This window comes from Piliocolobus tephrosceles, chromosome 5, assembly GCF_002776525.5.
Source record: "Piliocolobus tephrosceles isolate RC106 chromosome 5, ASM277652v3, whole genome shotgun sequence".
Classification (NCBI taxonomy): domain Eukaryota; kingdom Metazoa; phylum Chordata; class Mammalia; order Primates; family Cercopithecidae; genus Piliocolobus; species Piliocolobus tephrosceles.
Window position 1 is genome coordinate 35,874,390 of NC_045438.1, and position 9,558 is coordinate 35,883,947.

At 39.0% G+C, this 9,558-nt stretch overlaps 1 long non-coding RNA gene across 1 annotated transcript; it reads right to left on the bottom strand.

Moving 5' to 3' along the window:
- Window positions 1-639: 639 nt before the first annotated feature.
- LOC111525541 lies at window positions 640-8,883 on the bottom strand. The gene is made up of 3 exons (XR_002726141.1): window positions 8,788-8,883; window positions 8,035-8,156; window positions 640-773 (listed from the first exon to the last, which is right to left on the bottom strand). It is a non-coding gene; the product is annotated as an uncharacterized LOC111525541 (long non-coding RNA).
- Window positions 8,884-9,558: the final 675 nt, after the last annotated feature.

Below are 9,558 nucleotides of genomic sequence, written 5' to 3' on the forward strand. Positions count from 1 at the left end.
CCTTGCAAAACCTCAATGGTGCCCAATTATATAAAACCAAGGTAATTTTTCTTGCATCATCAATATTTAAAAGCCACTTGGCCGACCATGTTGGGACACCTATGTTTTGAAGCATGTGAGGAAACATCTGTGCGCACATTTACAGTATTCTATCGAATAATATGCTTCAAATTCAAGAGGCGTAATTTCACATTAATAATGTTTACAGAGATGTCTGCATCCATTGTACCTAAAAGAAAATTAAAATGAGACAAAAATCTGGGGGAAAAAAGGTGGCAGCTCATTTCCTACAATTTCCTTTGCTTTTTAAACTCTTACTTTCAACTTAATGCTTTTTGCATGATAGTCTTCCCCTTTAATTCTTAAATTTTCCAAATTGACGTTAAAGTCTTTAATGATTCCTTTTAATACCAAATAACTCTCTCTTTTTTTCTTCTTACCAACTCTGTAATATGCAAATGTATGTCTGGTGTACCATAAAGAGGATTTTATTTTTCAAAATAAGCAAAGGGAGAATGTAGGTAACAAAATCTAATACAGAAGATGCATTTGACATCATAGTATAGTAGAAAAAACCAAGTTATTCTTTCTTGCATCATTGATGTTTACAAGTCACTTGATGAGCCATTATGAAACATCTCTGTTTGTAGCATGCAAAGTTAACAGCTGGGTTACATTTATAGCATTCCACTCAATACCATGCCTCAGAGTCCGGGTTGAGAATTTGTGATTTGCAATTGATAGGCATACTTGCCTTCAGACATTGGAAAACTCTGAAATAGACAAAATAATGGTGAAGATGTTATAAAGTATTTTTTTCCCTCTGGCAAGTAAAAGATTAGTTACTGATAGTATACCAGCTCTTTCTTATAAGAAATCATCCTAAAATCCTAAAATATCCTTTCATATCAGAGTCATATCTAGAAGCCTCTTTCCATGTCTGTCCTAAAGGACAAAATGTCCACCCTCCAACAGTTGAAGACAGATTTTTCATGGGGCATATTGTTGAATTTTGTGATGAATCTTGCTAAATTCTTCAGCCTTTGGCAGCAAAATGTGGCTGGGAAGAACATGGACTGTGTGACTTCACCACAGCAGCTCAGTAGATGTCCTGGGGCTTGAACTTTCTGAACTTTGGCTCACTCTAATGAAATGGGAAAAACAATGGCAACTTTACAGAGTTGTTTCAAAGACTATATGAGAATTACAATAATAGCTAAGATTCTTGAAAAAATTTCCATTTGCCAGACACTGACTAGAAAACTTGATATAGACTTGTTGTTTCACACAGATCAAGTCTATATGGAAAAGACACTTCATGAATTAGGCCACAGAAATGTGAATTTATTCCTCCTTCCTCTGTCATTTTAAATTCTCATAAAAGGGACTCTGGTTTTTTTTTTTTTTTTTTGAGATGGGGTCTCACTCTGTTGCCCAGGCCAGAGTGCAGTGGCAGGATCATAGCTTCATGCAGCCTACAACTTCTAGGCTCAAGTGATCCTCCTGTCTCAGCCTACTGAGTAGCTAGGACTACAGGTGTGTGCCATCATGCCTAGCTAGTTAAAACAATTTTTTTGTAGGGGTCTTGCTATGTCTCCTAGGGTGGTCAGAGACTCTTGGCTTCAAGCTATCGTCCTGCCTTGGCCTCCCAAAATGCTAGGATTACAGGCCTGAACCACTGCACCTGGCCAAGAATTTTTTTTTTTTTTTTTTTTTTTTTTGAGATACAATCTCGCTTTGTCACCCAGGCTGGAGTGCAGTGGCATCATCTTGGCTCACTGCAACCTCCGCCTCCCAGGTTCAAGGAATTCTCCTGCCTCAGCCTCCAGAGTAGCTGGGACTACAGGCAAGTGCCACTACGCCCAGCTACTTTTTTGTATTTTTAGTAGAAACAGGGTTTCACCATGTTGGCCAGGCTGGTCTCAAATTCCTGACCTCAGATGATCTACCCACCTTGGCCTCCCAAAGTGGTGGGATTACAGGTGTGAGCCACCGCACCCGGCCACGAAGAATGATTTTTAATGAGAATCTAACAGCTTAAAGGACACAGCTATGTACCTTACCATTTCCCTATAGTTGAAGCGCCTTAAGATTTTTTTCTACTTTTTGTTTGTGTTGCAAAATGAGTATTACAATTTAATCCCTTTTCTGTTGATAGGTGTGAATAGTATTTTGCTTAAAGTTTTAAAATTACTAATTAATTGAATCATAAAAAATTACCAAAATTTGTATTTCCTTTTATAAAACTGCTTATGCCTTTTTCCTATTTATTTATTGTCTTCATGTTTTTCTTATTGATCTATAAGAGTTCTTCATATGCTAAGTATATTAACTTTTTATTCATTAACTGTTGCAAAAATTTACACCTCTCTTTTTGTCTTTTAATTTGGTTTATGGTAAATTTTAAGGTTCATAAAATTTATAGCTTTATGGGGTTATAAAGTCTATTAGTCTTTTTTCATTATGACTTCTTCCGTTGTTTTTATATTCTAAAAGCTATTTACCTTCCAGAGATCAGAAAGATGGTAAAGTGCTTTCTTCTAAGTTTATTTTTGTTTTTCAATTTAATTCTTTGGTTAATCTGTAATTTGTTTTGATGCACGGTGTGAAAGGAGAATGAGAACTTTCTTTTGGCCTAACCACAATGACAGGCCCTTTTATCTACCTGTTAAAATAAATGAAAAAAGACATCCAAGGCAAATACTCAAAGCCAAGAAATCGATTAATAGATTTTCTTCTTGAAAATACTATCTTGTTACAAAGGAAAAAAGCTTAGGAAACTTTTATATAACTTCAGGTTTAGCCCAAGATTTTTTAAACACAGGAAAATCTCTTTTCTTTTTTTCTTAGTTATTCAGGCATACAGTACATTACTTTTACCTTATTTCAGAGTATTCATGTCTGGTTTTGTTGATGTATAAATACTTTGAGGCTTGTCTCTCTCTCTGTCTCTCTGACTGTCTCTTGTCACACATCCATATCTTCCTCATTTGACTACCCCCTCACTTCCTAAACCTGATAGGAAAAAAAAAAGGGTTACCTTCAGGTGAATGAGTAGCTTAGAGTTGTGATACAAAGGACTTGCTGGGTTAATTCCCTGCCATGTTGCAAGTTAAGACCTCAGGAGGGATCCTGATTGAGACTGAAGCATATACATAAATAAACCCCTAGCCAGTGCTTGATTTGAATAGATATATGGGAGGTGGGGACAGAACTGACCAGATGCCGGACCATATGATAAACACAGAGGATCACGGTGTGGTATAAAACCCGGGTAGTTCCATGGTACAGCTGGCCATGCATAATCTTCCGCTAATTTATAAGGCGGGAGCATCTGCTCTTTCGCTGCCACTCTCCAATTTTCTAACAACCTTATCCTTGGGTCTCTGGGTTCATAGAGCAGCCCCATGATGTGGCAGGAAAGAAAGGAGGCTTATCACCAGGGAAAAATGACACCATCCAGAATCCTGACTTTCAGAGAAAAAAGAGAGAAAGTCCTTGATACTTGGTCTTATCCTGACTAAACCTTCTTTTTTGGATAGTGTCATTTTGAAATCATTCTTTTAAATAGGGCATCTTGGGTTGCCATCACTGGATAGTGTCTTTCTCTATAAGAAGAAAGCTTCTTTCTGCTCCTTAATCTATTAGAGGAGGCCGGGCACTATGGCTTATGCCTGTAATTCCAGCACTTTGGGAGGCCGAGGTGAGTGGATCACTTGAGTTCAGGAGTTCAAGACCAGCCTGGCCAACATGGTGAAACCCCATCTCTAATAAAGGTAGAAAAATTAGCCAAGCATGGTGGCTCATGCCTGTAATCCTAGCTACTCGGGAGGCTGAGGCAGGACAATCACTTCATCCCGGGAGGTCGAGGCTGCAGTAAGCTGAGATCATGCCACTACACTCCAGCCTGGGTGACAGAGCGAGACTCTGTCTTTTAAAGAAAAAAACAAGTCTATAAGAGGAGAATTTAGGCCAAACTAAAGCTTTCAGTTAGAGATAATATTGTTTCTATTTAATTCAAATCAACTAGTATTTTCAGGGGGCTACACAGGCAAAATTGAGAAACAGGAGTTATGATGCCCTCTTGGCCCAGGAACTTCCCAAACACCCGTTGAGAAGGCCTGTCTCCCTACTCATGATTCTTTCTCCTCTTACTCTTTCTCTTTCGACTTCCTGCCAGGCAGGTTGGGGTTATGGTGGTGGTGTGCCTTTCATTACCTACTACATTAGGCTCAGCTTTCTGCTACATCTCTGTTTAGCCCCACTGATGTATTAGTTGATAGAGGCTTAAAATATTTTGATTTTAAAAGAGACATCTGACACTGATGTTAAAAGGCTCAAAGGAATGAATATCTTAATGATGGAATTTCGTTTTCTGGAACTCATAGGTAAAATAGTTTAAAGAAATGGACGACGTTACCTTCGAATAACACTCTCTGAAAGAAACTCATTGGTCTAGGGATTAGAAGAGGTTTTAGTCCTTATTCTGCCACTATTATAGCCTCTGACATTGGTCACACCACTTAATCCCTCTGAGCCTGGAGTCTTAATACCTTTTTCCTTTTGAATGGCAGAGAAAAGCAAAACAATACACTTGGACATTACTCCCTCGAGGCCTTTGGGATAGCCCCCATTTTTTTTTTTTTTTTTTTTTTTGCTGAGCCCTAGAAAGGGATCTGAGGAACCTTCAATTAGAAAGTGGGAGTATACTCCAACATGTAGATAACCTTTTTGTGTGTAGTCCAACCCAGGAGGCATCCGACCAAAAAAGCTTAAAACCATTTTGCATTCCCTGGCACTCGAGTCAGAAGAGTACATGGATCTGCCACTAACGGGTGGACTGGGATCACGACCTCATTCATTGCCCCGAGATCCTGTACCATGGTATTCCCCCAAAATCTTTAAAATGGGTAAAATGAGAGAATTACAGGGAGAATTACAGGATTTTAGAAGTCCATGGGCAAGCAGCCCCTTAACTACAGACACTACGCCCTTTCTTGTTTCCAGCTTAATTGGGTATTGTTTTCTGTTGGGGAAATGACTGGGGTCTTTGAGCTGTATTTTGATTGGCACTACCATTCTAGCTCTTCCAGCCCTCCCAGTACACTGTGATAGTGGGTTGACCTGTTTGTGTACAAAAGCCACTGTCAAGGATACCATAAAACTCATAGACAAGCTTAGGTTGCTGTCATATTGGAATTCATCATATAAATGAATTTACCCCAAAGTGTTTATGGCCAAAACACTCAATGAAAGTTACATTTATGACCTTCTGAAGTTTCCCTTTGACCCAGCATCACCTTGGCCATTTGTATTCCCTTGAGCCTTCTGCCCTCCCCATCCAATGGACAGTGGAGTAGCAAAGGCTCATGTCAAGTGGTTGAGATGATTTTTTCAGTGCTATGTGTGCCATGGGCAAGGGTCAGGGCAAAACTTTGACCCTGTTGATCTCTTCTCACACCCTCCTTCAGCTTTATCCATTTCTCCTGAGCCCATGTGCCATCTTTGAATGCCCTCAATTTCTCACCATGTCCTGCTCAATGACCGTATTCACTGATGGTTCACTGGCTTTTGGTATTATAAAGATTCCCAAACTCCTCTGATCATAAGAATCACTTGGGCTGCTACCTTGTAATTCTGAGTCAGAAAGTTTGGGTTGGGGCCTGCTGATCTGTGCATTTAACCAAGGTTCCGGGTGAGTCTCATGATCACATGAGTCTGAGACACATGTATTTAATGACTATGAAAGTTGAAAGATGCCCCTGAGATCATTTAAACCAGTGGTTCTCAAAGTGCAGCTCCCAACCAGAGCATCAGTGTCACCTGGGATTTGTTAGAAATGCAAATTACTGACTCTGTGAAGCAGGAACTCTGAAGGTGGGGCTCAGTTCCCCGTGTTTTCACAAGCCTTCCAGACAATTCTTGCATAGGCTAAAACTCCAGACTTACTGATATAGACCAGCCCTCTCCTGTTGTCCTCTATTTTACAGATAAGGAATGTTGGCACTCTGTCTATCACTTTGGGGCCTTGGGTGCTGAGGTTGGGGAGTGGGACAAGTGCTACAATCCCTAGGTGATTGTGAACAGGGTGAGAAGAGAGATGGTAGAGGGCTCCTGAGAATGGGGCATCAGTGGCGTGATCCTCAACTTCCAATTCCTGTTCCCTGAGCTGGAGGTCTTATCTGTAGACAAGGACTCATGTTTGCTGAGGGTGCTGCTAAAAGACACCAGGTGTCTGAAGGGCCAAACTTTGGTGATAAACCAGAGCTTAGATGTTTATAGTAACTCTCCACTAAGAAATCCCCTGAGAACCCAGCCACCAAGAAGCCCCAGTTCCTCTAGAGAAAGTCGTGTCTCACTCTTGCAGAAGTTTCAGCTCTGCTTTTGGTGGTTACTGCCTGCTCATTCTCAGGATGGTTCATGAAAGACTCTTCTACTTAGTGCTGTGGAAGAACCATCTGAATTGCAAGCTGTGGGTAGATAGTACTGTGGTGTAATCACACATCTTCCTGTCACACTGGTGGGAAGGATCAAGGGTTCAGCATAGTTCAGCCATCCCTGTTATTCTCAAAACCAGTGTTCCCAAACTTCAGTCATTTGGCTATAATTTTCACAATGTTTCTAAATTCAAGTACAATATGTATTGTCATTTTATCTAATATTTTTAATTTGCTCAACTTAAAAAAACTAAGAATATTTTCAAAATGATTGTGAAGATAGTATAGAGAGTTCTCATATATATACCCCACACCTGGTTTCCCCTGTCGTTAAAATCTTATATTAGTATGGTACACTTGTCACAAATAATGAACTAAATTAATTGATACATTATTGTTAACTAAAGTCTGTGCTTTATTTAGTTTTTACTTAATGTCCTTTTCTTTTCTGTACCTGGATCCCATTTAGGGTACCACATAAATTTAGTCATCACGTTGTATTTGGGTTCTATTCCAGACCTAATAAAAAGTGAACTGATGCAAAAGAATGACACTCTGGTTAAAGCTATTGCTGTGAGTATTAAAGCCCTTTGTCTCTTATCCAAGAGTCTCATGTCTTCTGCCAGCATCTAAGAAACACTGACAAGTCAATTAGTTAGTCTCCAAATAGGGTAAAGGCTCAGATATCTTACAGTTCTTGACAACTTTTTTGTTGTGCAACTGAAGTATTCAAAAAGGGTAAAATATATATCAAGTTCTTAAATATTTAAACTAATTCAATTAAATTATAAAAGACTCCTTAAAAGTGATGGTTAGAAGTTGCCAGATTCATAAACAAAGTAATAGGGTTTATGAGTTGAACTTAAAAATTCAAGGAATAATGAGGAATTTGAATTTGTAATTTTAATAAATTAAGTATTAATTTAAGAAAATCACAGTATCCGCTTAGTACTTTTTCCTGCCTATAAAAGCCCCTATCAAGGATGCCACAAAACTCATCTAGATAAGCTTGGGTTGTCATATTGGAACTCATCATATAAATAAATTTACCCAAAATTGTTTATGACCATGAATGACAAAGATTTAAGCACATTTGCATGTTAGCATAAGGTGAACAGTTGTTCAAAGAATGAATGTCTAATGGTGAAATTTTGCCACCAGTGTGGGGCTAGTGTCCCTCGTGTCACATTACGAGGTTAGCTTCTTTCACAGATTCAAAGGATAAAACAAGGACCCTCTACTTTGTCTCTACTGAATCCTCGAGACCTAGAACAGGCACATAATTGATGCTTATTAAAGTGATACAAATTAATGATCAGATTTTAGCCAGGGCCAGATTTCAGTTTTAGAAACATCACTCTGGCTGTAATATGAAAGTTAGATGGAGGTGGTAACACTAGAGAGGAGATCAAGCAGGAAGTTGGTGGTAAACCTTGACAGTGAACACACAGCCATGGCTTCCAGGGTTTTGGACTAAAATCCCATCCTCTTCAGCAAATAACTAGTCTCATTCTGGAAAACATCTGTTGGCTTATTAGTGCTGCTTCTGACTAAGAACTCAGTTGGCTTTGGGTCTGCTTACTTAACAGTTAGTTACCTGGCCACTGACCACTCTCAATGTTCTTTTCTGCACGTGGATCTTCAGGCTGACCTATTTCCTGGCTTGTAGGTTTGACACACTTTTCTTTCCTCTTTGAGTGGTAGGTACCTTGAAGCTACCTGAAAAAAAAAAAAAATTGGCTTGGGTAGGAAGGCAACACCCTGGATTTGTTCTTTGCCTGAGGCTTCCTCTCTGTTTGGCTGAGAAGTCTTAACAGGCCTTTGAGAAAGGGTGTGAGTAATGGTTTTATCATCTGTAGCTCTGGTTCAATTAAGTGCTATTGTAAGCCTCTTTACCTATCAGTTGGCTTTTCAACCCTTATAACTCTCATCTTTTTGGATGCTCTCTACTTTCCTCCAACTCTGCTTGCGAACTTGCCACTTCTTGTCTTAGTTGATCACTTTTTTAAAAACCTGTTTATAGACAGCAAAGAGCAGCCAACACAGATTGACATTCGGATTCTTTCCAATAGCTTCATTTGAAGTAATAGGAGATGTGATCTGCTTCTCCAGTTATCGTAGGTAATAGTTTTGCAAAATGTTTTGTGACAACAGAACAAGGGTGGTCAACATTTTAGCCTGAAATGCCCACATCCCCATCACCTGCGATTCTGTCATCATACCAATGCCACATCTTAAGTTTCAGTTTTGGCATCACCATGCACGTTTCTGCATTATTTAGGGCAAGTGCTAAGCTGCTGTAAAGAGAAGCCAAAATGCCCTGGTTTAAATATGATAGATATTTATTTACCTCACTTATTACAGTGCAGTACAGTGCAGGTTCTGTTCCAGGAAATCATTCAGGGACTCATTTGAGTGAAGTTAAGCAATTGTCTTCAAATCATAGATTCCACAGCTACTGAAGACAGAAAAAGGAAGGGTGATTTGAAAGTAAACATCTTTCAGAAGAGGAACTGGAAGATGAACATACCAATTTCATTCATTTCCATTTGGTGAGAACTCAGGTAACTGGCTACATCTAGCTGCAAAAAGTTTGAAAAAAGTCATCTCAAGCGGGGCAGCCCCACCCAAGAAAAAGTGAGAATAGTTTTGGGGGGATAACCAAAATTATAGTCAGCATGCTGGTCTACCTTATTCTTTATAGTGCTTATGTAGCATACGACTTAATAGACATACTGTAATTTTTCAACCATGTCCCTCTTGGAGGATTTTTAGATTGTTTCCAATGTATTGCTATTATAATCCCTCTTTATGCATAAATATTTGTGCCCTGTAATTTTATAATTTGTGTCCAAACTGCCCTCTGAAGTTGTATTATCCTATCCTCACACTAAGGTTGTGCTGGCTTCACCATGGCTTCACAAAATTTTGTCTTATCTGACTTTTTAGTTTTTGCCAATTTATTAGGTAAAAGATAGTCTCCTGTTTTAGCCCGCATTTAAAATATTATGTTTAGCATTTTTTCCTTTCTTTATAAAATCATTTTCTTCTTTCCTTCCTTTCTCTTCTCTGTCTTCTTTCTTTCTTTCTTTCTTTCTTTCTTTCTTTCTTTCTTTCTTTC